Here is a 27,604-nt window from a genome sequence, read left to right as displayed (position 1 = left end):
TTAGCTTGTTCATCAAATTTTGCAACAACTTAGTTATTTATAAACTAGACTCCATTATATGCACTTTTTAAAAAAGAAGTTTTGATTTTAGATTAGTTTTCAATAATTTCTAGGGGGAGCACATAGATATTTCATGTTTTTGGGATGTTTCTAGTTACAAAATTTATTTTAAAAAAATAAACATTATAAAATTCTTCAAAAAATCTAGGATAAATTACACGGTGTTAGGTAACTTTTTACCAGAGTGATTAAAGAATTTAAAAGAAAATTTTAAGGGGGCCACACTTTGCACTATGTTATGGTTTTTTTTGAAAAAAATAGTTAGACTTTCTATGGCCCCTTTTGTGAGGACCTAAAACTAAACCGTTTTGGAAAAAGATTAATAGTTTAGAAAATAGATTGAAAGGACGGCTACTTTTGTTTTTGTCATATCTTAAAATTTTGAGCATAACTATCTTCAAATTCTTGTCAAAGTGCATAAATTATTTATTTCAAAAAGAAGTGGCCACTTATACCCCCCTTTTGGCACCACAACTTGGTGCAATTACCTAAAGGGCAAGATATATGAGTTTTTTAGGTTATTTTTTGTAGATCTAGGGGCTTTGGATTTGTTGTTATGATGGGTTGTTGGAAGATTTTGGGCATGTCAAATTTTTGGTCAAAAGAGTTTTTTTGATGCTCCCTTTAAATAAGGGTTTTACGGGGAACATTGCAAAAATGACCTCCAAGGAAAAAATAGACCTCACCATTGGATTCAGGTTGGCTTTTCCATAAATTTTGATATGTAATGTAACCTAGTTCGGTCATGCTGATAGAAAATGCAAAAGGTTTCTAGGTTTAGGCTATCGTAGCCATCAAATTTAATCTCCTCATATTTTTTGTCACCAAAAAAATTGCATTGAAAGTGTTTAAAAGGTTGTCTTTGTAAAATGACCATACCTTTCACTTGGAATATTGGATTTTGGACTTCTTATAGTCATTGGAAAGCTAATTCAAAGCAATAAAATCTTGTTGTAAGTTTGATTCTATTATTTTGACATTATTTTAGGTTTAAGAGTCCAAACGGTAAATATTTTTTATTTTGAGCATAGTTTTGGGCATAACTTAGGCATATGAAGTCAGATTTGAAATTTAGTGCAAGTTTGGTATGGTTTATTTAGTGATGTATTGATCTGAATGGTTTACGATATATATTAGCTATGGTAACATTTTTTGTTTTGGAAATTTAGAGATTTATGTTATTGTATACTCATCTTATATTTTGAATCAGTCTAATAATGATATAGTTATTGATATTTGATTTGGATATGTATGATGGCTTGTTGGGCCTACAAGTTATGTATTGTTGCAAATGGTCTATACTTATAGGTTGTATTTATGACTTTGATATGGGTTTTCTTTGCTAGGATCTTTTATTATTGGTGTGTATTCAAATTGGTGACTTGGATTTGGGTTGTATATGCCTTTAGTCACATAATTTGTTGATTTCTCTTAATATAGAAGGGATGAGATATTGTTACTAGGTACAGTCATGGTGGAGGATTGTGAAGACTATTTTATGTTGATAGGTTGGAAATTTTGGGAGTTAGATGCTTAGTTCATGGATGTCATCATGGTTCAATGAATTTTGGCATGACATGATTAGATATATAGGTACTTACTTTATGTTCATTGGCTTGGATTCTAGATTTGGTTATGGTTGTATATCTTCTTGGTTGAGGATCATGATTATTTGAATTTTTTTTAGGATCTCATGATGTGCACTTTGAGTTCTTTGATGGTTTAATGCCTTGGCTTATTCTCATGGTTAGAGGATGGTTCTTGTCATTATGTCATGAATAGTTTGGATAAATGATTTATTGGGAGCTCGTAATAATGATGAGGTGGTAGTGCATGATTAGTTCTTGGTTTTGTTTGTATCTTCTTGGGTTGGAGATCTTGGCTTCACTTGGTACTAAAAATTTGGTTGTATGTATGTGTATACCTAGAGAATCTTCATGTAGGAGATGGATGTTATGATTCCATGAGTGTCTTGGTATCACAAATGAGGGGGAGTTGTTGGCATCAATATATTTTTTAAGTTTTTGTAGATGTTGTTGGATGTCTTAGATCATGTTGTTGCAGATGCATCTTCAACATTTGCATGACACACTTGACTCTTCATGGTGTGTGGAGATGATTCTTCATGATGTGTGGATATGGTCCTTCATGATATGTGGAGATGTTTGCATCTTGATGATTCATGGGATTCTTGATAGACATGTTGTTTATGTTTTTATTTGACAAGTGGGTGCTAAATTCACTGGTTACTTTTGGAAAACATTTTGTAAGATCTTAAAAACTGAATTGAAATTTGGTTCTAAATTTCATCCATAAACTAATGGACAAACTAAAGTTGTGACCAAAAGATTGGGTAACTTGTTAAGATGTTTAGTTGGAGACAAGCTAGGAAATTGAGATCTATTTTTATCACAAGTGAAGTTTGCACATAATAATTCTATAAATAGGTGTTCCAAGAAGACACCTTTTAAGATTTTTATATGCATGCATCCTAGAGGAGTTATTAAATTAAAAAATCTTGGTCTTGAGGATAGAAGGAGTATTGAAGTAGAGGGATATACTATTGGAATTCTTTATAGTAACTGAGAGGGGAGTGAATCAATTATCCAAGGTCCAAATGTACAAATAAAACATTTGAATTCTTAACATATCCATATCCATAAAACCATAACACACATGCATCCATTAGATCATACAATATCTTAACTTAGTAGGTTACTATGCTTGGTCAAAATAACTTTTCAGTAATCTAAACATGAAATACCATAAATAAATTCACACAATTTGACACAAGGATTTTACATGGAAAGCCAATTTGGGAAAAACCACCAGTATCATGCTACCCAATTTCAATCTTCTAAAGTGATGCCCTCTGAAAGGCCAATCCTGTTAAAGGTTACAATACACACTATTAAATGTGACCTAGTTAAAGGATTCTAATCACCCTATTAGGAGTGAGCCTTGTTAGAGGACTTTAGAAAATTTTATTAGAATGTCACCCAATTATAGGATTTACAAATGACTGTTAGGTCAACCAGTAATCCAAAGGATTCATCCACACTGGTACAATTGTTAGAAAATAATATCAAGACTTGATTTGATAAAAACTTACAACTCATTTGTAGATTACAAATCTCTAGTTTAGTTCTCCATTCTACTTGGCATTCATAATCTTCAACTCTAATAGCTTGTTCATCCTTCAAGCATTCATCCTCTTAAGCTTTCTTTCTTTGTATCCCAATTGAATCTCTTTTGTTTGACCACTAGATGAAGCAACACCCTAGACTTCTTTTCTTCCTTAGGTTCTCACACATAAAAACATTTTCTTCTAGCCAACTATCTCTATAAATAAAGAATTTAGATTTTTTGTCTCTTAACCACAATTGTTCATTCTAGGGTTAGGTATGATTCAATGAATCTACCCACTTTTCCATTTGAGTCCCTCTAGAAACTTATTATACAATCTTCCTTGAATTCAACTCAAAATAGTTTACCTTGAATTCTATACCACCAACTCATCACAGTTATCTTCCACACACTTCACATAATTCAAGAAATTAAATTAGTTGGCTCAAATTTGTCAAATCTTTGATTTAGCACTGTTTGTTGTCACTCAACACTTACAATATTATGTCACTCGACCAATACTAGTTCACTCAAAAAATAGTAAAGTTTACTGATGCTCGACATCAACTAAACTTTACTTAGCATATACTAACTTTCACTCTACTTCCACAATTTGTCTTCTCTTCTCGACACCTATTGATTTTCACTTGACTTCTACTATTTTCGGCTCGGCTTGCACTATTTGCTTATAAAGGCTTGGTAGATAGTTTTCTTTACTTGATCTTCTTTTAGTCTTTGCTTGAGTAATCTTTCATTGTAGACTTTAAGTATATATCCAATACACTATAGTATCAATGTTTTACTTGGTCTTAGTGCTCCTTTTATACACTTAAATAACTCAACCTTTCTCTAGGTTCTCTTGTTGTCTTCTCTTTTCAAATCCTCTTCATCAATCAACCAAATGATAGCATTTAGACCAAAAAACAATTGTCTCACCAGCAAGTAGAAAGTTTGACATCATTGAAAAAATAATGATTGTTCCATGATAGGATCTACTCTTCAAAAAATCTCTTTTTAACAATCTCCCTCTTTTGCATTGATGGAAAACTAATACCAACAATAATACCAAAAAGAAAATTAATATCTTTGAAATTTCTCCCTGTATAAGTATATGTCCTTCCTCTATATAGGGTAATTTAATCTTTGTTAATCTCTTTCAATGTATCTTCTCCCTCTAACTTATATCATCTATTTCTTAGGAATTTCTCCCACTTTCCTATATCTCTCTTCCTATGTCTCCCTCATTCTTTCTTATATCTCCCTGTTTGACAACAATACCAAAGACTTGTCATCATTTCATGTAGATATAATCAATTCAAGTTCTCCCTCTATCACCTTGCATGTGACTATAAATCCTCTTATTCAGATCCTTCATTACTTTAGGCAGCTCCTAAAGTAAGATCCACTACATCAAGTTGTAAGATACAACATTCATCTCAATTGATGCAAGACACTACTCTTGCTTCTTAATTGGTTTTGGATAGGACTATCACCCCTTGTTTACCTTTAGGATATTCATGTGCATCCTTAGGTAAAGATTTTGTGAATATATCAGCTATTTTTTCTATTGTATTCACATATTTCATTCTCACTTCTTTTTCTTGAACTAATTCTCTCAAGTAATGATACTTGATTGCAATGTGTTTTGTCTTTATGTGCATCACAAGGTTCTTTGTTATGTTTATAGCACTTGTATTATCACAATAAAGTACCACAATTTTAGTAATTTATTCCTTCATGACTTTGAGTAGCTGTTTGATCCATACCACATTTGTATAATTTATTGTAGCAACCACATATTTAGCTCCATCACTTGTACTCTTTCTGTCATCAATGTTTCCAACCCAATCTGCATCTGTATAGGATCTCAACTCAAACTTATCATTTTTCTTTTAGTATAGACCATAATCTTCAATTCCTTTTAGATATCTCATAATTATCTTAATAAACATCAAATGATTCTCCTTAGGACCTACGTAAAATCTTGCAACAATCCCAACAACTAATGCAATGTTAAGTCTACTATGTACTACATGTTGTAACTTGCCAATCATAGATGTGTGCAATGTTTGATTCACTTCAATAGATTCATTAGTCTTCTCAAAACCAATCTTCACAAGATAATTGTGAAGCCTCACATACCATGCCCTTAGGGCTTTTTTTAAACCATATAAAGATTTGTGTAGTCTATATACCATGTTCTTGTTGTTTGGATTAACAAATCCTTTAGGTTGTTCTATGTAAACATCCTCTTCTAGTATACCATTCAGAAATGTTTACTTCACATCCTTTTGATAAACTTTGAAACCTTTGTATGCAGGGTAAGAAAGTAGAGCTCTTACTCCTTCCAATCTTACAACTAGGGAAAATGTCTCTGCATAGTCAATTCCCTCTTCTTGTGCATAACCATTGCAAACTAATCTCTCCTTATTTCTTATGACTTCACCATTGTCATCTATCTTGTTCTCTGATTTGGATACTAGAGTCCATGTTTTATTCTTCTCAATCTTATCAATCTCTTCTTTTATGGCTTTACTCCATTATTGATTCTCTAGTGCATTTTTCACTGACTTGGGCTCATACGTGCTCAACAAATATGTATGAATTCTTAATTTTTTCCCTATCATTGTTTTAGCTTCTTTATCTCCAGTAATTTGTTTAGTAGGGCGATGTCTTCTAACATAATTTGACAATCTTGGTTTTGTCCTTCTTTCTTCAATAGGTCTATCAACTTCAGAATCATTGTGTACTTCTCAATTCAATAAACAACATTCCTTTCATGTACATTGATCACAGAATCAAAATGTACCTCATCTGCTGTCTATAACTCGGTTCTTGAATGCAGCTCAGCATTCATTATATGTGACTCGGAAGTCACTGATACTTGTTGTTGTTGATTTAAAACTTGGTTCATAACACCTTCATCAGTAGGCATATCTTCATAAAAGTATACAAAAGATTTGTACTCTTTAGGTTCCTTAATAGGTTCAGCTTCATGTACCTCTGTATATTCATCAAACTTCAATTTTCACTTTCCACAACTTTGTTAGTGTCAGTATTTAAACACTTATAAGATTTTCGTCTGGTGGAATAACCAAAGAATATACCTTCTTCACTTTTAGCATCAAATTTACCATTCTTGTTGTCCTTAAGAATGTAACACTTGCTTCCAAATACCTTAAATTATTTTACATTGGTTGAGTATCCATACTATGGTTCAAAAGGTGTTTAATGTGTACCTTTCTTGACTTATACTTAGTTCAAGGTATAGACATATGTACTTACAGCTTCTCTTCAGTATTTCAAAGTAACATTCTTCTCCATCATCAGTGTTCTAGCAAACACTCCATTATATATCTATTCCTCCTCTCAACAATCACATTTTTTGTAGGGGTCCTAGGTGTAGAAGTATGTCTCTTGATTCCTCTATTATTACAGAATATCTCAAACTCATTTGATGTAAATTCTCCACCTTTGTCAGATCTCAGACATTTCAAGCTTTCACTAGACTCCTTTTCAACTCTATCCAAGTACCATTTAAACATTTGAAAAGCATCAAATTTTTGTTTCAAAAAATAATTGTTATCATCCTAGAATAATCATCAACAAATAGGATAATGTACTTGTCACCTTTGTATCTTTTCATATCAATTGGGCCACAAAAATCAATATGAACTAATTCTAGAATTTCTTTAAAGGAGTGAGTCTTACTTTTAAAACAAGATTTTGTCATCTTGCCTAACTAAAATTGTTTGCAAATCACATTTTCTTGTTTCTTTAGTTTAGGCAAACCTTTGACTCTTTTCATGTTATTGATACTAACTAAATTATCAAAATTTTCATGACATAACCGCTTGTACCATAGCCACACATCATCAAATTCTACAACAAGACAAGTAGCATCATTCATGTCAAGAAAAAATAGATTACCTCTAGTCTGATCTCCATTTCCTTTTTTTTTTCCATTAGTTTCATATATCTTTTCTTTCTTGTTCTCAAATTCAACTTTGCAACCTAAATGATTTAGTGTGATCTACTCAAAAAGTTATAGTTAAGTCCTTATACATAGTAAGCATTGTCACACATGATCTTTTCTGCCAGTTTGATTGATCCTTTACCTTTTATAAGACAAGGTGCATTATTACCAAATCTAACACTATTTTCATTGTAGTAATCAAGCGTAATGAACTTACTTTTATCTCTAATTATGTAATGTGAACATCCACTATCAATTATCCATTTGTCACTCTTGTTCACATAAGACACTAATGTAGTTGCCTCATCCTCATCAAAATTATCCTTCATAGCAACATACACAACTTCATCATCATGGTCATCAAATTCATCTTTTGTTTTCTCTTTAGTAATGTAGCAATACTTCTTTGATTTGTCTTTATAATCTTTGTTGTTCTCATCTCTTTTACCTCTATATTTGTCTCCACTTCTATTTTTTTCTTCTCCAAACATCTAGTAGCAATATGACCAACCTCACTATAATTAAAGCACATGATAGGTAGTTGTAATGTCCCCACTTTAGCTATCAACCAAGTGTGTGTGAATTAGCCTAGTTCTACATGGTCCCGAGGGCTAACAAAGGGTTTAAAGGGATCTTAGAGTGTTTTGGCCTAGTCATCTTCAGTTTCAGCCAAAAAGAAGTTGATTTACTCAATTTCAAGCATACTTAATATTTTTAGTAAATCAACAGGACACAGGGGAGACTAGTTTTGGTGATTGAATTTTGATACTCCACATCAAGAGATTTTCAACAAGCTATCACTAATGCTATTCAAAGTCTGATAGATGATATATTTTTATTCCTAAAGTATTATTAAAGTAGCAATTAATTTGTTTTAAAAATAATATTAAAGTGTTACTTTAATATTAAATTTTATGGGAATGTGTGCAAATAAAAAGGGACACCTAAGGGAGACATAAGTGATTATTTTAATGTGTTTAATATCACACATCTTTTATCTCACATTGCCCATGTGAGTAGAATGGACCCTTGGCAAAATAACAAAAGGGAGTGTTAGTAGATTCATTTGGCTGGTTGAATATGAGAAGAAAATTGATGTGTGAGTTCTAGATCCATTCTTGGTGTTAGAGGATGTCTATCCTCTCTTGTGACATTCTAGACATTATTCGCTTGAGGCTTGGCCTTTGGAATTTATTGCTATCAACTTCATTAATAGGCAGATAGGGTGCATTTCCAGCCACAAAAAGATTGGGTGTTTGCTCATATTTTTCACACTTCTTGTCCGTTGCTTATGCCATTGTGAAGGGATGATTTTATGAGGGTCTTGGATTGATTGAAGGTATATTTTATTGTAGTGGTACTGTAGCATGACACTATTCATATTTCTATAGAAATAACATGGGAAGTCATTACTGGAATATTATGTTATAATGCTAGAAAAATTAGTGAGTTGAAATGTCTGCTATGTATTTGGTTTTATTAGTTTGAAAATTAATATTATTTCAACAATAGTTCAATCTTCAGTTTGCATATTATTATAAATTCCTTCTTGTTCATGTTATGTGGTTTCAAATCTATACAAAGACATTTAAATAAACAAACATTTTATTTCCAGAGCCATAAAGGGCTTTAAACATTTAACGAAGAATTTTTTAGTTGGATGCAAATTATTTGATTAAATTCCTATCAGTAGTTGGTTCAATTTATGAGCATTTCTAGGGTGTTCATTATAGGGGTATTAGATCTTTAAGTCATGCCATCTTGTGGAAGCCTTATAGGGAATTCAAAACAATCAGATAAAGGGAAATGTGTTTGACAAAATGTCAAAACACTAAAGTAAAAAATAAAATAGGTTTAGAATGTATGTTTGAGCATGTGACATAGGCCATTAACTTTTGCCATACCAGAGCAAGACAAAAAAGATTCAGACTCATAGAGCAAGTAGTCTAGTTCATCTGTGTAGGTGGACAAAGAATCCAATCATATAGAAATAGAGGAGATATTATTTAAACAAGACAATAGTATGGATGACTGAGATGATAGGAATACAAGACTAGGCAGAGGCAGGAATGCTAGTCCAAATCAGGAGGAGGTAATGTTCAAATAGTTATTGGGTACATTAGAGGAGGGGCAACACATGCAATGAGAGTAGAATAGGTGAATTGATATGATGTTAACACTTATGGCTAGACAAATGGGTGTCAATATTAATCCAGGTGATGCAAACAATGGAAATGGGGGCAATGATAATAATGGAGGTTGAGGCAACAATAATAGTCCTGAGAATAACATTAATGGTAATAATAATGGAAATGGAAACAATGTGAATGAGGCTGATAACTTTAGACATGTTGTACACCCAACTCAGAGAACATGCTCAAAACCTCTTCTACCCACCTTCCCACCTAGAGATCTAGTTCAACCAGTAAATGAACCATAGATTGCTAAGTTACAAGATTAGTTTACAAGGGATTGAGAGGCTAGTAGACCAAAGTTTCAAGTGGATATTTGCCTTAGAGATTATATGGAATTGAGGATGAGATACATGCCTAAATAAGGAGGGAGAAATAAAAAATTTGAGCTGAGAAAGAATGTTGGGAAACTTCCTCACCTTATTATGATGCCTTAGGGAAGATGAATGCATGAGCTTGGGTGCAAAAGATAGATACATACTCCTAGTTGAATTTTATGCCTAAGGAGGAGGCTATCAAGTATGTGGCTATTCACTAAGAAACTCATAGATAAATTTGATACCAAAGATCTTGAGTTATAGTTTAAAGAGTTGGCACAACTCAAGCAGTGGGGATCAGTTGAAACATACATCACTAAATTTTAGAGAGGAGATTAGTAGTGTTATTTATTGATGGACTCTTAGATCCCTTGAGGGGTTGGGTCAAGGGGCATGACTTGACTACATTACAAGAGGCCATTAAGAAGGCTCGTGACTTAGCACCTTCTTCTTTTAAGAGTACATTTCAGCCTAGGGATTCACATATAAAGAAGGATAAGGATACAAACAAAAAATCTTTTTACCAGGATGCACAACCAAAAGGGGATAATAGGAAGTTGGATAATGACACATTGAATAAGTTGAGGAGCAAGAATTTGTGTTTTCATTGTAGAGAGCCTTGGGAGTTATCTCACAAGTGCCCTCTCAAGGCTAAGGCAAATCAAATAGAGTATTTGTCAGTGGAGGAGTTATAGTTAGAGGGAGGATCAACACTCTAATTCAGATGAGAGTAGCACTCCAGGGGAGAACATCATTCCTAAAGATGATAGGTCATTGACATGATTAATAGGGACTCAAAAGATGATCACATTTAGGGTTAGGGGTACTATCTAGGGGAAAAAAGTAATATCTCTCATTGACACTGGGGCTACACATAACTTCATAGATGTACAGTTAGGTTCCATGAGAGGTTTACAATCTTAAGAGCATGCTGGGTTTAGAGTCATGCTAGGTGATGGTGACAAATTATTATGCACTTGGAAGATATCTAATCTTTACTTCAGGTTTGGAGATGGCTATGAGTTAGAGGATGTGTTCTATGTAGTAGACATGGGAGACTATGATGTCATCCTCAGCATGACATGGATGGCCTTGCTAGTTGAGTTTACACTCAACCTAGAAAAATTAGAGATTAGATTCTAGCATGAGGGAAGAATTGTTGTACTTAGAGGACTTTTAGATGGGAGTTGTAGAGTAGTCTCCCTAACGAGAATGCAGAGACTTTTTTAGCATAATGACATAGAATTGGCATCAGAGTGTTTCATCATGCCAACCCCAAAGGAACCATAGGTAAAGAGTCATCCACCAGATATCTAGGAGATACTTGATAGGCATGCCAAAGTATTTGGCGATATTCCACACAAGGTTCCTCCTGACAAGGGAATAAATCATGTTATTGAGCTCGAGGAGGGAGCTAAACTGGTCATGATTACCCCCTATTGTCATCCTAAGAAACAAAAGGATAAGGTAGAGAAGGCTATTGTCATTAAGTCAAATTTTTTATTAGTGACAACCATATTTCAGATTCTGTCTGGTTACCGAGCTCTTTGAATAGTCTCCAGTGTTTGCCATGTAATTCAATGGTTACAAAGCTTCATAGTTCCTATTGAGCATTCCAATAGTTACCAAGTGAATTCAAATAGTTCTTACCGAGTAGATCAGTGGTTACCAAACTTTGTAGTCTCTATCGAGTCATCAATTCTTGTGAAGTGAAGATAGTGTTAACCAAGTGATGAGATGATTAGTGTTTACTGAGTGCAAGCATGGTAAACATGGAATTTAGTTTCTACCAAGTCACTAGTGTATGCCGAGTTTGAAACTACATTGAAGTGATTAGTATGGACCGAGCCTCCACTTTCTACTGAAGTGCATGACAATGCCAAGTAATGATAATGGACACTGTGTATCAAAAATTCACCAATTCAATTTTTAGAAGCTGAGTATCTACATTCGAGCTGACTTTGGAATATTGGTGTTAACTTGTGTATTGTCTGACATTGTAATTGTGTGAATTGGATTGATATATATGTTATGTATTATATCATATCCAAGTGTGTAGTTTTTGATGTGAGATAATGTGAATGAAATGCAAGCATGTGAATGTGAATCAATAGCAGAAAAAAGTGTATTGCAAGGCCATAGTAGGAGCAACAAAGTTACATCTATCACATAGAGGTGATCAGTACTTCAAGGATCTTAATTAGCAATTCATTTGTAAATCAGATCTACTATTTCATCCTAATAGGTGAATCAAATTCAAATCTTTTAACAAGGTAGACTTAAAAATCTTTTCTTTAAATCTCTTTACTGAGTGCATACTTTATTGTATGTTTGTAAAACTTCTAACAAGGTGGACCTAGTAGTCCTAATTGCTCCTAATAGGGCAGATCATTAGAAGTGATCATTGTATGCCTTAACAAACCAACTTTATGCTGCAGTATTGAAGTTTTGTGGGTATCATCCCCACCATAGTTTTACTTTCTATTTGGAAGGTTTTTGGGTCACCAAATATTGTGTTCAAAGTGTTTTTAGTTTCTCATGCATGTAGTAGATTAGATCTATTAATTGTAATTGGATTATGCTATTAAGTTCTGAATTTGTCAAAAAAATTTGAGGTTACTGATTCACTGCTCCCCTCTCAGTAACCTAGTTAGTCTTGAATATTTCCAACAATTGGTATCAGAGCTTTGTGGTTCTCAAGATAAAGTTTGATAATTTGAGCAAAGATCAAGGACAATGGAGATATTCAAATTTGACAAAGCTATTGAAAATGAAAAGTTAGATCTGGAGATGGCCATAGCTCAACTCAAGAAAGAAAAAGAGCATCTCTTCCAATCCATAAAAAGAAGGAAGGAACTTGCAAATCAAATGAATGACCACCAGTATGTTGAAGAAAGGATTAAATATTTTTCCCCCTAAAGTAGTTCAAATGTAGCCAATGATGAAATCAAAGAACTCCTAGAAAAGAATGGCTCCCTGCAAGAAGAAGTAATAAAATAAAAAAGAGAACAAGAAATTCAGTCAATAAGATTGTGTGAAATTTTAGAATAGAGAAATAAGGCAAAAGAAGAATTGGAGCTAAGGAAAAATGAAATTCAAAATCCATCCCTTCAGCAAGAAAATCTTATTAATCAACTCGCCAATGCAAATGAAGAAATAATGAGTATGAGATCTAAAAATGAAAGGTTAAGGAATGACTTAAACTCTAAAAGACAAACCAGTGAAAGGATGAAAATTGATCTAGATTCTGAGAAGAAACTCAATGAAAGAATAATGAAATCCCAAGTAGAAATGGATCAATTAAATTAGCAAAGTGAGCCAAATTTTTATAGGCAAAAAGGTAAGGTAGGACTTGGATGCAAAGAAGAAGGTGAATCCTCCAAACAATGTGCTCAAAGAAATCAAAGACCTACTTGCAATTACTATAGTAAGATAGGTCATACATCAAATAAATGTTGGAGTAATGGAAAGGAAAAATTCAATGGAAAATGCTACAATTGTAGTTAGCATGGTCATGAGGCTAATGAATGCAAAGAAAAACCAAATTTTGAGGGCAAGTGTCACAAATGCAAGAAAGAAGGTTAGAAGGCATCTAAATGTAGATCTAAGTTATTCAATCCAATTGAAGGCAATATTTGGTTGGGACTACAACACTTGGTGTAGATGTTATTACTATGGAGAATATGGATACGTTAGTATGAATTATGTTAGACATCACACGAGAAGAAAGGATACCACAATAAGATGTTACACATGTATTGAACTTGGTCATATAGCTAAGAATTGCATAAATACAAGTAGAGTTGAGATGAAAAGAAAGCAAAAGTAGATAACATTAGGAAGCAGATGAGACAACAATGGATTGCCAAATCTACCGAGCAAGCTAGTACAAGCGATGACAGTCATGTCATTCAAGAAGTGGATGACTCCATTTCCAATTAAGTTCTTAAGGAAGAACTAGAACTGTGTTTTCAAGGTCACATCTTAAATAGTTCCAATTGAAAGGAAGTAAAGATTCATATTGCTATTCAATATACAGAAGAATCATTAGCAAGATTGGTAATAGTTATCACTAAATTGACTTCTCTACAGAGCAAGGTTGGGTCATGGACTCTACCGAGCAAAGTTGGGTAACATGGTTATGTTTGGTTGTCGAGTTACAAGCTTTCACCAAACAATCCTTGTAGATAGTGTATGATAGGTTGTCACGCACAATATCATTATGGCTCTCATTGTACTAAGCATTAATGAGAAGTTTTTATCAAAAAGGTAGGAAATTGACTTCATTTTCACTGTGAATTCAGTATATTGTGAATAGAGTGATTTGTAGAACATCCCAGTGACCTTGAATAGAATTTGTAGAAATTTTTTTTGAAGATTTTTCTCAACTTACTGAGTTATCATGGAATCCAGTAGTAGTAGCAAGGTGAAGAAAGGATCTAAAATGTTGGTGTGAGGTGTTGAATGGAAGTATTCCCCTTATCATATAGTATCTCAAATTTCTAATGATCTAATAGAGATATTAAAGCCAAGATGGGACTTAGCTAAGCAGATAGCAAAAGACATCTATGAGCAAACTTTGAGGCAGTTGTTATTGAGCATTACCAATGAGGTAAAAGAATCTATGAAGAGGAATGAAGACAAGATGACTCTTAGATTTCATACTTGTTTAATTTTGTTAAAAGATATAGAGCATGTATTCAAGAATGCTGTAGATATGTGGAATAATGTTTATCACCTGCATAAACCAAGTGATTCTCCAATAGAAGTCAAGGATGATGACAGTGACAAGGATGAAAAAAATGAAGACTCCACTCCATGTGTTACAATTGATGCTAAAGAATATCAAGAATTAATGAAGGATGATGAAGAAGAAAAAGAGGAAGAAGCTAAAGAGGAAACCAGGAAAGAAGAAGAAGAGATTGACCCAGTCAAGATAGCTGTGGCTATCATAGCTTCACTTTCTCACTCTCTAGCAAAACTTGCAACATCATCAAGCTCAAAGATAGCTTCAACATCTTTGATTGTGACAATCATTGATACATCAAATGTCCAATCACTCCCTACTACCTCTTAGCTCAACAGATCATAGATAGAAGTGTCTATCACTTCATCCACTAAGCTGCAGAATCCTTCAGTTAGCAAGCTAGCCTCAACAATGGATACAGAGTGTTCCAAAATTTTAAGTTCTTTAGCAGTAAGTGTGGTTTTGGATTCTTCAGTTTTGACTACTTCAGTTGTATGTCTGTCAGTACTTCACTTATGAATACCTCAATTGTGGGAAGTTTGGCAAATACATCAGTTTTGGATTCTATAAGTATTCTAGTAAGCATTTCACCAGTAGGAACTCTACAAATTTTCACTGCTAGTCCTACTGTTTCCACTATTGTTTCTATTCTAAATCTTAAAGCATTATCTTCAAAGATAGTTGAGCCAAAGATTCAACCAAGACTTTTGATTAATTGAAAGGAAATAGATATAGATCTGGATAAGGAAATTGAAATTCCCAAATGGGACTTTGATAATGCCACTACAAATCAAATGCAATTAGCCAGTCGACTCCTTCATAAGAAAGCAATACAAAAGAAACTCAGAGAAGAGAGAGACAAATAATTTAGGATTATTGAGGATGCAAATAATATTTTGACAAATGCTATAGGTGTTGAAGTTGATACTTCTCAACAAATTTTGTTGCAATTAGAAGAGGCAGTTAGCAAACTAAATGAAGATTCTAGTGGCCAAGATAATTTAATTGAGAAAGCAGAAAAGAAGTTTGATAACAAAGTGCTTGAGCACATTGCTCAAAAAATAGCTATTTAGCATGTAGAGGTTTCTTCAATTTTGACAAATCTTGAAACTTCTTACACACAAATGTAATATCTCTTTTTGAAAAATTATGTGATACTACCAAGTATACTAAGGAAATAAAGAGAAAATTGAATTAAGTTGATGAAGATCCGATGGCTAGTGGAAAGAAGTTGTAGCTTGACCCTAGTTCAAGCTCTACACATCATATGAAGGTCAGATTCTTATCATATATGTAGGCAAAATTATTAAGAGAGGAAGCAAGGATCTAGTCTACAATTGTAGATATATAGAATATGATCCTTCCCATCATGGATACAATTTAGAAGCACATTGCCTATTCCAAAACATTGATACATGACAATAATTTCTCAATTGTAGATCACATGATTGAGCTCTCTCCAAAAGTACAAGTTGCTCTTGAAACCTGCAAAGTTTTGCAAGATAACTGGGAGAAGACCTTAACTATTATTCTTAAGGTACATTCTAAATTTCTCTCACATTTTGGTGTCTCCATATAAGTAGATTGTGTATAAATCTTTGGCATTACTATAAAAAATGGGGAGAGACTTGTATATAATTAAGTAGGAGAGATATTTGTATATATCATGAGAAAAGATACCATACCAGGAGATGCACTTAGTATGACACAATATGTATATTGTATGGGGGAGATATATGTAAAAAGTATATATAATAGAGTTACAAAGACAAATTTTGAAAAATCTCAAAAAATTAGTATTCCAGTATCGAGCTAGTATCTCACTGTACATAAGTTTTGGCTGATAAGTGTTTTTGTCACTAATGCCAAAGGGGGAGATTTTTGGCATTAAGTCAAGTTTGTTATTAATGACAACAATTATTTAGATTTTGTATGGTTACCAAGATCTTTGAATATTCTCTAGTGTTTGCCATGTAATTTAGTGGTTACCAAGCTTCACAATTCCTATCGAGCATTCCAGTGGTTACCAGGTGAATTCAAGCAGTGTGAAGTCTAGCAGTTCTTACCAAGTAGATTAGTGGTTACCAAGCTTCATAGTGTCTACCGAGTCATTAGTTTTTGTGAAGTGAAGATAGTGTTAACTAAGTGATGAGATGATTAGTGTTTATCGAGTGCAGGCATGGTAAACATGGAATTCAGTTTCTACCGAGTGACACTATAGCTACCGAGTCACCAGTGTATGCCACATTTGAAACTACATTGAAGTGATTAGTATGGACTAAGCCTCCACTTCTACCAAAGTGCATGATGATGCCAAGTAATGATAGTAGATGTTGTGTATTAGAAATTCACCAAGTTAGTTTTTAGAACCTGAGTATCTACTTTTGGGCTGACTTTGTAATATTTGTGTGAACTTGTGTATTGGTTGACCTTGTAATTATGTGAATTGGATTGATATATATGTTATGTATTGTATCATATCCAAGTGTGTAGTTTTTGATATGAGATAATGCGAATGAAATGCAAGCATGCAAATGTGAATCAATAGCAGAAAAAATTATATTGCAAGGCCATATCAAGAGAAGAAAAGTTACATCTATCACATAGAGGTGATTTACTTCAAGGATCTTGATCAACAACTCAGTTGTAAATTAGATCTATTGTTTCATCCTAATAGGTGAATCAACTTCAAATCCTTTAATAGGGTAGACTTAATAGTCTTTTCTTTAAATCTCTTTACCAAGTGCATACTTCATTGTATGTTTGTAAAACCTCTAACAAGGTGGACCTAGTAGTCCTAATTGCTCCTAACAGGGGAGATCATCAGAAGTGATCATTGTAAGCCTTAACAAGCCAACTTTATTTTGTAGTATTGAAGTTTTGTGGGTATCATCCCCACCCTAATTTTACTTTCTATTTGGAAGGTTTCTGGGTCACCAAATATTGTGTTCAAAGTGTTTTTAGTTTCTCATGCATGTAGTAGATTAGATCTATTAATGGTAATTGGATTATGCTATTAAGTTCTAAATTTGTCAAAAAGTTTTGAGGTTACTGATTCACCCCTCCCCTCTTAGTGACCTAGCTAGTCTTGTATATTTTCAATGAAGGAAAATAAGGAGGTATTGGAGATGGGGAACATTAGGTCTAGAGAAATCCCTTTTGCTTTAATAGTAGGTCCAGTGAAGAAAAAGGATGGGATGATGTGCATGTGTATTGATTACAGAGAACTAAATAGAAAATAATTAAAAATAGGTGTCCCATTCTTAAGATTGATAAGCTAATTGATGAGTTGCATGGTGCACACTTCTTCATCAAAATTGATTTACAATCTAGATACTACAAAATTAGGATGAGAGCAGAGGACATTGAGAAGAAAACCTTCTAATGTCACTATGGTCACTTTGATTTTATGGTTATTCCATTTGGGCTAACCAATGTACGTGCCACATTTCAAATTTGTATGAACCAAGTGTTTAGGGGACAATTGAGGAGGTTCATCTTGGTCTTCTTTGATGAGATCTTGGTCTTCAATAAGATCTAGGAGGAGAACTTGTAGCATTTGGAGGAGGTGTTATCTATTTTGGAGAGAGAGTCATTGTATGCTAAGGAATCAAAATGTGAGTTTGACATGACTGAGCTCCTTTACCTTGGGCATATTATTAGTACTGACGGTGTTCAAGTTGATCATGAAAACATTAAAGCTATTATGGATTGGCCTACTCCAAAAAACCTCACACAACTTAAGGGGTTCTTTAGTTTTTATAGTTTTTATAGGAAGTTCATTAGGGGATTTTCACAGATTGCCACACCTTTGACAAATCTTACCAAGAAAGGAGCCTTCACATGGATAGAGGCAGCTCAGAGATGTTTTGACTACTTGAAACATGTGATGTCATCTTGTCCAGTTCTAGCTCTACCTAATTTCACAAAGCCATTTGAGCTTCAATGTGATGCTTTAGGAGATGGGATAGGAGTAGTATTAATATAGGAGAGAGACCCCATTGCATTCAAGAGTAGGAATCTCTGAGGAATTGAGAGGAGTTATTCTATCTACGATAGGGAAATGTTGGCCATAATGCTGCATTAGCCAAATTTTGATCATATTTGGTAGGTGGGAATTTTGTGATCAAAACTAATCACAATAGTATTAAATACTTCATGAGCTAGTGAGATCTTAATGATCAATAATAGAAATGGGTCACTAAATTTTAGGCTTATGACTTTGATCTAGAGTTTGTTAAAGGTAAGAAAAATGTGGTGGCTGATGCTTTATCTCAGAGACCTCACTTATGTGCTTTGACAAAGGTTTCAAGAGATTGGAGAGATTGAATTACAATGGAGTATGTAGGAGATTATTGGGCTTCTGGGATAGTTACAAGCACCATTTAGGATGATAGGTATGTGGTGTTGGATGGGTTGATCATATTTCGGGATAGGGTTTATTTGATCCCTACATCATAGTTTAGAGAGGGGATTCTAAAGGCATTCCATGATGCACCTACAATTGGGCATCCAGGGGTCTTCAAGACCTATTAGTAGATCTAAGAGAAATTCTCATAGAGAGGGCTCAAGGATGATGTTCAAAAGTATCTTAGGGAGTGTGCAGTTTGTCAGTAGAATAAGCAAGAGCACACATTTCTTACAAGTTTACTACAACCCTTTCCCATTTTGGACAAGAAATGGGAAAGTATTTCTATGGAATTCATCACTAATTTACCACGAGTGTAGGGAAGAGATTGTATTTATGTGGTGGTAGAAAAATTAACAAAGTTCACTCACTTATTTGTTGTTCCTTCTACTTATACATCAACATAGGTTGCATATTTATTCTTCAAAGAGGTCTTTAGGTTGCATGGGATACCAAGATTTATTGTTAGTGATAGGGATAGAAAATGGACAGTATAGATCTTATACCTAGTATGAGTTACCACTCTCAGACAGATGGGCAGATGGAAATAGTAAATAAATGTGTGGAAGGCTATTTGTGGAGCTATGTGACTGTGCAATAGAGAGTGTGGGTCAAGTGGTTATACATGAGGGAGTATTGTTACAATACCATATATCACATGACCATCAGGATGACTTCATTTATGGTATTGTATGGGTATGAAGCACCTAACTTCATAGATTTAATTTTGGGGAACAACCAAGTGCCCAAATCCAAAGACCTATTGCAAGATAGTCAAGATATCCAAAGAGCACTCAAGGAGAACATACAACAAGATCAAAATTAACAGAAGTTGTATGCTAATCAACATAGGGTAGAGCATATTTTTGAGGTAGGGGATATTATGTATTTGAGGCTACAACCATATAGGCAGTCATCGCTCAAGAGGAGCAGAGTAGAGAAGTTGAACCCTAGATTTTTTGGTCCCTATAGGATGATTCACAAAGTACAAGAAGTCACCTATGAGCTTGAGCTTCCAGAGGGCAGTCAGGTGCACAATTTATTTCATGTGTCAAGGCTTAAGAAAGCCATTGGTTAGAGTATAGTTCCTTCTATAGATTAACCCCCTTTGGATGAGGAGGGGAAGCTCATGTTAGTACCTAAGGCTATTCTAGACACTTAAGAGATGAAACATAGAACTAAGATAGTGAAGGAGTATTTGGTCAGATGGAAAGACTTGCTAAAGGAGGATGCTACATGGGAGAGTGAGCAAGTTATTCAATAGGCTAGATAGAGATTTCTTGAGAACAAGCAATTTCAAGGGGGCAGACTATAATGTGACCACCTTAGTAGTCGATGAAGTGTGTGTGCATTAGCCTAGTTCTACATGGTCCTAAGGAATATAAAAGGGTTTAAAGGGATCTTCGAGTGTTTTGGCCTAGTCATCTCCAATTTGGGCCAAAACAGAGTTGATTTACTCAGTTTTAGGCATACTTACTATTTTTAGTAAATCAATAGGATACAAGGGAGGTTAGTTTTAGTGATTGAATTTGATACCCTATGGCAAGATCTTTCTGATGGGTTATCACTCATGTTATTTGAAGTCTAATAACTAATATATATTTTTATGCCTAAAGTATTATTAAAGTAACAATTAATTTAGTTGTAAAATATTAAAGTGTTACTTTAATATTAAATTTTATGGGAATATGTGCAAATCAAAAGGGGTATTTTATATCACACATCTCTTATCCGACATTTCTCATGTGAGTAGAATGGACCCTTGGAGAAAGAATAAAAGGGAGCATTAGTGGCTTCATTTGATAGGATGAATATGAGTAGAAAATTGATGTGTGAGTTGCAAATATGTTCTTGGCATTAGAGGATGTCTATTCTATCTTCTGACATTCTAGACATCATTCCCTTGGGGTTTGGCCTTTGGAATTCATTGCTATTAGCTTTGTTAACAAGCATATTGGGCACATTTCCAACTACAGGTAGATTGGGTGTTTGCTCATATCATTCTCGCTTCTTGTCTGATGCTTATTTCATTGTGAAGGGATGATTTAATGAGGGTCTTGGACTGATTGAAGGAAAATTTTACTATAGTAGCACTATAGAACAACATTATTCATATTACTATAGTAACAAGATGGGAAGTCATTACTGGAATATTATGTTATAATGCTGGAGTAATTAGTGAGTTGAAATGTCTACTATGTATTTGGTTTTATTAGTTTGAAAATTAATTTTATTTCAGCAGTAGTTCAATCTTCAGTTTGCATATTATTATAAATTTCTTCTTGTTCATGTTATGTGATTTCAAATCTATTCAAAGACATAAAAACAAAAAAACATTTTATTTCCAAAGCCATAAAGGGGTTTAAACATTTAATGGAGAAATTAAGAGTTGGATGCAAATTATTTGACTAAATTCCTATCAGCAGTTGGTTCAATTTTTGGGCATTTCTAGGGTGTCCATTATAGTAGGTTACCTTTTTATTTCTCTTTTCCTCTATGAAATCTCCTTGCTGGCAATGCTTCAAGCTCTTCTACATCATCTTCATCCATATCACTATCACTAGAAAAATGCTTGACCCTTTTGTTTTTCTCTTTAGGTTCTTTCAGTAATAATTTATCTTTGAAAGCAGATTCAACATTTTGATTTATGAAATTATCAAAATAAGAGCATTCAAAAGTAGTGAGTCTACCCATCAGTCCTTCAAGGGTCAGATTACTACTAAGAACACACCTTAGTTCTTGTATTGTAGAGACTCTACTAGCATAGATAAGTAGTAGAGTTCTCAGTACTTTGTTGATTACAATCTCATCTTCAATAACACCATTAGCTCCTCTGATAGCATTCACAACATCTTTGATTCTCATGCAATACTAGATAATGGTCTCACCTTCTTGCATTCCCATGTCATCAAACTTTCCTCTTAGACTTTTAGCTTTGGCTCTCAAAACATTCTTATCCCCTCCATAAATTGTTTGGATAGCATCCCACTTCTTCTTTGCAGTATCACATTCTTTTGATGTCATCAAAATATGAGTAGCTTAGGGTATAGGCAAGCTCTAACATTTCTCGATTGTGTTTTTTTTTTTCTTCTTCAAATCATCAGTTGTAAGGGCTCCAACAGGATTAGTATGCTCAGTAATAATGGTAGATTGTACATAGTCTCCAAGACCTCCTAGATGTAGCTTCATCAAACTTTTCCATGCAGGAAAGTTTTCCTTGTTCAATTTGCATACCTCCTTTCTATACATCTTGATCTTTAGCTTTTAGTGCCTTCAAACTATTTCCTAACAAGCATCAATGTTTTGATACCAATTGTTGGAATTCTTTAGAATAACTAAGAGGGGGTGAATCAATTATCCAAGGTCCAAATGTACAAATAAAACTTTTCATTTCTTAATAGATCCATATCCATAAAACCATATCATGCATGCATCCATTAGATTATACAATATCTTAACTTAGTATGTTATTTTTCTTGTTCAAAATAGTTTTGCAATAATGCAAACATGAAATACCATAAACACATTCACATAATTTGACACAAGGATTTCACGTGGAAACCCAATTTGAGAAAAACCATTAGTAACATGCTACCTAATTTCAATCACCCTATTAGGAGTGAGCCTTGTTAGAGGACTTTAGAATATTCCATAAGAATGTCACCTAGCTAAAGGATTTACAAATGACTGTTAAGAAAAATTTAATCCAAAGGATTTATCCACATTGGTATGGTTCTTAGAAAGTAACATCCAAACTTGATTTGATAAAAACTTACAACTCACTTGCAGATTATAGATCTCTGGTTCAATGCTCCATTCTACTTGGCATTCATACTCTTTAGCTTTGATAGCTTGTTCACCCTTCAATCATTCATCCTATTACACCTTCTTACTTTGTAGGCCAACTGTAGTCTCTTCTATTCAACCACTAGATGAAGCAACACCCTTGACTTCTTGTCTTCCTTAGGATCTTGCACATGAAAACCTTTGCTTCAGGCCAACTATCTCCATAAATAGAGAATTTAGATCTTTTATCACTTAACCACAATCATCTATTCTAAGGTTAGATAAGATTCAATGAATCTACCCACTTTTCCATTTGAGTCCCTCTAGAAACTTCTTCTATAATCTTCATTGAATTCACCTCAAAATAGTTTACCTTGAATTTTGTGCCACCAACTAATCATAGTTATCTTCCAAACACTTCACATAACTCAAGATATCAAATTAGTCAGCTCAGATTTATCAAGTCTTTGATTTAACATTGTTTGTTGTCACTTGGAACTTACAATATTCTATCACTCGGCCAACACTAGTTCACTCAAAAAAAAAAAAAGTTTATTGATGCTTGGTATCAACTAAAATTTACTCAGCATATATGAACTTTCACTCAACTTCCACTGTTTTTCTTCTTTTCTTGACACCTATTGATTTTCCCTCGACTTCTACTATTTTCTACTCGACTTGCACTATTTTCTCGACAAGGCATGATAGACACTTTTGTTTACTTGATTTTCTTCCAATCTTTGCTTGAGTAATCTTTCATTATATACTTTAAGTAGATAAAAATATACTATAGTATCAATGTCTTACTTGGTCTTAGTGCTCCTTTTATACACTTAAATAACTCAACCTTTCTCTAGGTTCTCTCGCTATCTTTTCTTTTCCAATCCTCTTCATCAATTAACCAACTGATAGCATTCAAACCAAAAACAAATTGTCTCACCAACAAGTAGCAAGTTTGACATCATTCAAAAAATAATGATTATTCCATGATAGGCTCTACTCTTCAAACAATCTCTTTTCAACATATACTTATTTAATGTGGAGTTTGCATGCTGAAGTAAAATATAACATGGAATATAGTAGTCAAAAGTATAAGTTTAAAGAAAATATAGTAAAGAGACATAAAGATTTTTTAGTTTGTGATAAAGTGATAATTCTTTTGAAAAAAAAAACATATTTCCTATTGGAGCAAATAAAAAGCTAAAAATGAAGAATTTGGGCCTTATAAGTGTATATGAGCAGTGTTAGTATGCTAATAGAAACCAAATTTAAATAAAGCTTCTACAAACTAAACAAAATTCATAAACTTCAAGATAGACTAAGATGAGCTCTCAATTGAGAATATGAGTCATTAATGGGATCTCTCAATAAGAAGCTCTCTTGTTGAGTAGCTTTGTCTAAATAGATAGGATGTATGCTCAAGCTTTATGCTTCAAAAAGGGCTTCAAATGGAGTTGGAATTTGGGTGTGAGTGTATGGTTTTGATGTAAAATGGCTTCTTAAAATGGCATTATGACTTTACTTCATGGATTGTGTTGTTTTTCAAAGGGGAAGGATCCAATTTATAGGCAAGAGGCTTGAGGGATTGAGGGCTAAGATGCAAGGATGAAAAAAAGCTCATGGAGGGCTCAGATTGCATGAGAGGAGAGCACATGGATTGTGCTTCCTTACAGCCAATCAGGGAGTGACACATGTCATAGGGTGAGAGGATGGAAGAAAGGGGAAGGATGAGTCAACAAAGGAGGCTCAAGGGATAAAATCTTCATAAAGACCCTCATAATGGCTTGTAAGAGAAATAAAAGGGCTTGGAAGAGTCATTTATGGCCTAGTGGACTTCATAAAGTTTTATGGTTGGGATATTTTAAGGGAGATGAGAGGAATTTCGACTTGGGCTTGATTAGGAAGGTTTTAAGCTTGCTTAGGATTGTGCAAATGATTAGAGGATGGATTAGGATGGTTTAGGATTAGCTTAGGGATAGGCAAGTGGATGGCATTTAATGAGGGTGGGTGAAGGAGGAGATATTTGTTAACTTTGGCTTGGGTTAGTAAGTCTTAACCCATTTTTAGGGAATGTGACAAGGTTAGGAGGGGATTAGGATTAGGTTTAAAGACATCTTCTAGAAGAGTCTAGACTTTGGATGAGGATAAAGACTTTCTAGAATAGTCTAGAACTTCCTAGGATGAGGATGAAGACTTTCTAGAAGAGTCTAGAACTTCTTAGGATGAGGATAAATTAGATTTTAGGAAATAAATAAAGTTTTATTTATTTCAAGGGTTTGGGTTGAGGAGATATTTATTAAAACTTTTTTAATAAACATGAGGATTAATATTTAATCTTAATTAAATATTTTGAGTTGGGATTAGGGGTAGGAAATGATGGGATTAGCCTTTAATCAAAATTAAAGAAGGATTAGAAGATTTTGGTAGAGGTTAGTGTTCTTAATGAAATTGGCCAAGTTTTGGGCAAAAAATAATTTTTAAAATTTTTTTTGGGTTTTTTGGTCAATTTATTAATTAAATAATTAATAAATAAGGAAATAATGTTTAAATAAGATTTAAACATTTTTGGGAGGGATTCCTTAATTAAATATTTTTAATTAAGATAAAGGGATTTAATGGCATAAAAATAAATTAATTAATTAAAGAATTAATTAATTAATAAATGATGATGTCATCAGGAGTTTTTAAAAAAATAAAAATACTTTATTTTCTGAAGGTTTTTAGATGTCTACATTTTGCCCCTCTTTGATGTGATGTCGCAAGTGGCATGGCATCAAAGATAAGAAAATAAGATGCCCAAGGCTAGAGCAGAAGAGGAGAGAATGGACTGTGAGATGCCCCCTCAAGAAGGCGGCGGGGAGAGAAAGCGAGGCTCGATGGCTTCTTGAAAAGTACAAGAATCTCAGATGAGCAAGGAAACTCAGATTGGCAAAGAGAAGGGGCTGAATTAGCTCAAACTCTCAATATGAGAGAATGATAAAGGAGAATCAAATGCACAAGAGGAAGCAAGCTTAAGACTTTAGGGAAGGTGGAGGATGAAGGAGCGGAGCACTATAAAAAGGAATCCAAGATAGGGAGATGGATGAGGGGATTATAAAGCTGATGCAATAGGATTTCAAAGAGTCAGATTAGCAGAAGATGGGTTTCGAAGATCCCTAGGACTAGGATTGTGGATCTCAAAAGATGAGGCTTGGTGGATTGATTTAGATTGGTGGATCCCTAAGACTAGGATTGTGGATCCCTAAAGATAAATGTGAGGAGTGATTCAAAGAGATACTGATGCATAAGCTAGGGTAGGAGAGATGGATGTTGGATATGGATGGGGGATAATGGAGATGAAGGAAAACCATAGAAGCTTTTTGAGTGGGGGCATACTTCAAAGAGAAGTACCACCATGTAGTTGAGCACTAGATTTTCTATAGGAATGTTGGTTAATTGCCAAGGTTACCAAGAACATCAAGGCCTTTTCACCAACTATCTAGAGGACTGACAAAATGACTCAAAACAAACACGCAAGGATTTCCCCAGTATCACACATGAATCCTAGAGGAAGCAGTATGGAAACGACACTGGGTAACCCACAAGTAGAAAAGAAAATAAGCAAAAGACATGATCAAGACCTTACGCTTAGAGTGCCCCATTCATAGCATACCATGATATGGAAGATCATGGCAACCTTTAGGAGGGAACAAAAAGATTCCTTGGAAAAGATACTTCAAGACCCAAAAAGGGGAGATTCCAAATCAAAAGAAAGTGAAAATCCAAAAGGGAACCATTTGCCAATGAGATGGGGTTGGACGAGGTACTAACAGACCAAGATCATACATGAGGAAAGCTATATCCTACAAGGATCTATTGAAGAGAACCTAAGCCGATGGATCTAGGTGAGTGATGCATCTAGCAAGCTGAACTAAGAAGGATAACACTTTGGTGACAGGAGATCTAGCTAAAGGATGCATTGGAATAGCTAACCAAGATGTGCGATGTGTGCAAGATGTTGATCAAGGAGGAACTGACACAAAAGCTGGATAGATACAATGGTACTAAGCTAAAGAGGATGTACAAGCTGACAGACCAAGATATTTACAAGTGGGCTAATCAAGATATGATACAAGCTAATGGACCAATGATAGGTATGATACAGATGGATAAAAAGCTCAGGATGAGAGGATAGCGGGATGGCTCAAGTTGGTACAAGAGGAAGAAGCTAAGGATGAGGTGATAACAAAAGATATGGATTTGACAAGATGCATCCAATGATGATGATGGGGACAATGCTAAGGTTGGTGGTAGCTAAACGAATAGATGGCGCTAGAGTGAATTGCTAATGAGAGGATGACATTGGATTTGCATGAGGATAGCCTAGAGCAGGATACTAATGACAAGGGAGGATGGACAAGACAATATCTCCAAGGAATATAGTGCCCCCAGTCAGAAGATGACATGTGGAAGGAGGTCTTATGATGGATGTGATAGGATTCAAGCTAGGATGGAAAATCGGAAGGCGCTAGGGAGATGGATGATAGCTGGGATGATTGGTTGAAGCTGTAGAAGATCAGTGGATGGTGTGAGATGGAAGCTGGAGGATGGAGGATAGGTGTATAGATTGGAAGATGGATTTGGATGTCAAGATGCGAGAAAAAGCATAAGGATGATAGGCTAAGCTGGGGATGGTTGGATTACGCATGATGCTTGTTTGCCAAGTTTTCATCATGGTACTTGTCCAAGGCGCTTGAATTGCCAAGTTTTCACCAGTGGATGCTTTATTTTTCTTTATTTATTTTTTTGACTTTTTGAATTTTTGACTTTGGACTTAGCTGGAATGATTTTGGCTTTCTTCAGCTGTTTTTGGCTTTTTTGGGATTTTTCACTGGCTGTTGAAATGTTCAATTTTGTTGCTAGCTATTGGTACACCAAATGTGTGATTTATGCAATAGATCAAATTAGATGGGATTGATGGTAGGAGATGGAGGGATGAAAAGGTTGGAAAGG

Source organism: Cupressus sempervirens, chromosome 3 (genome assembly GCF_028749045.1).
Source record: "Cupressus sempervirens isolate cs-2001-9-10 chromosome 3, ASM2874904v1, whole genome shotgun sequence".
Lineage (NCBI taxonomy): Eukaryota > Viridiplantae > Streptophyta > Pinopsida > Cupressales > Cupressaceae > Cupressus > Cupressus sempervirens.
Note: the sequence above shows the minus strand (reverse complement) of the source record.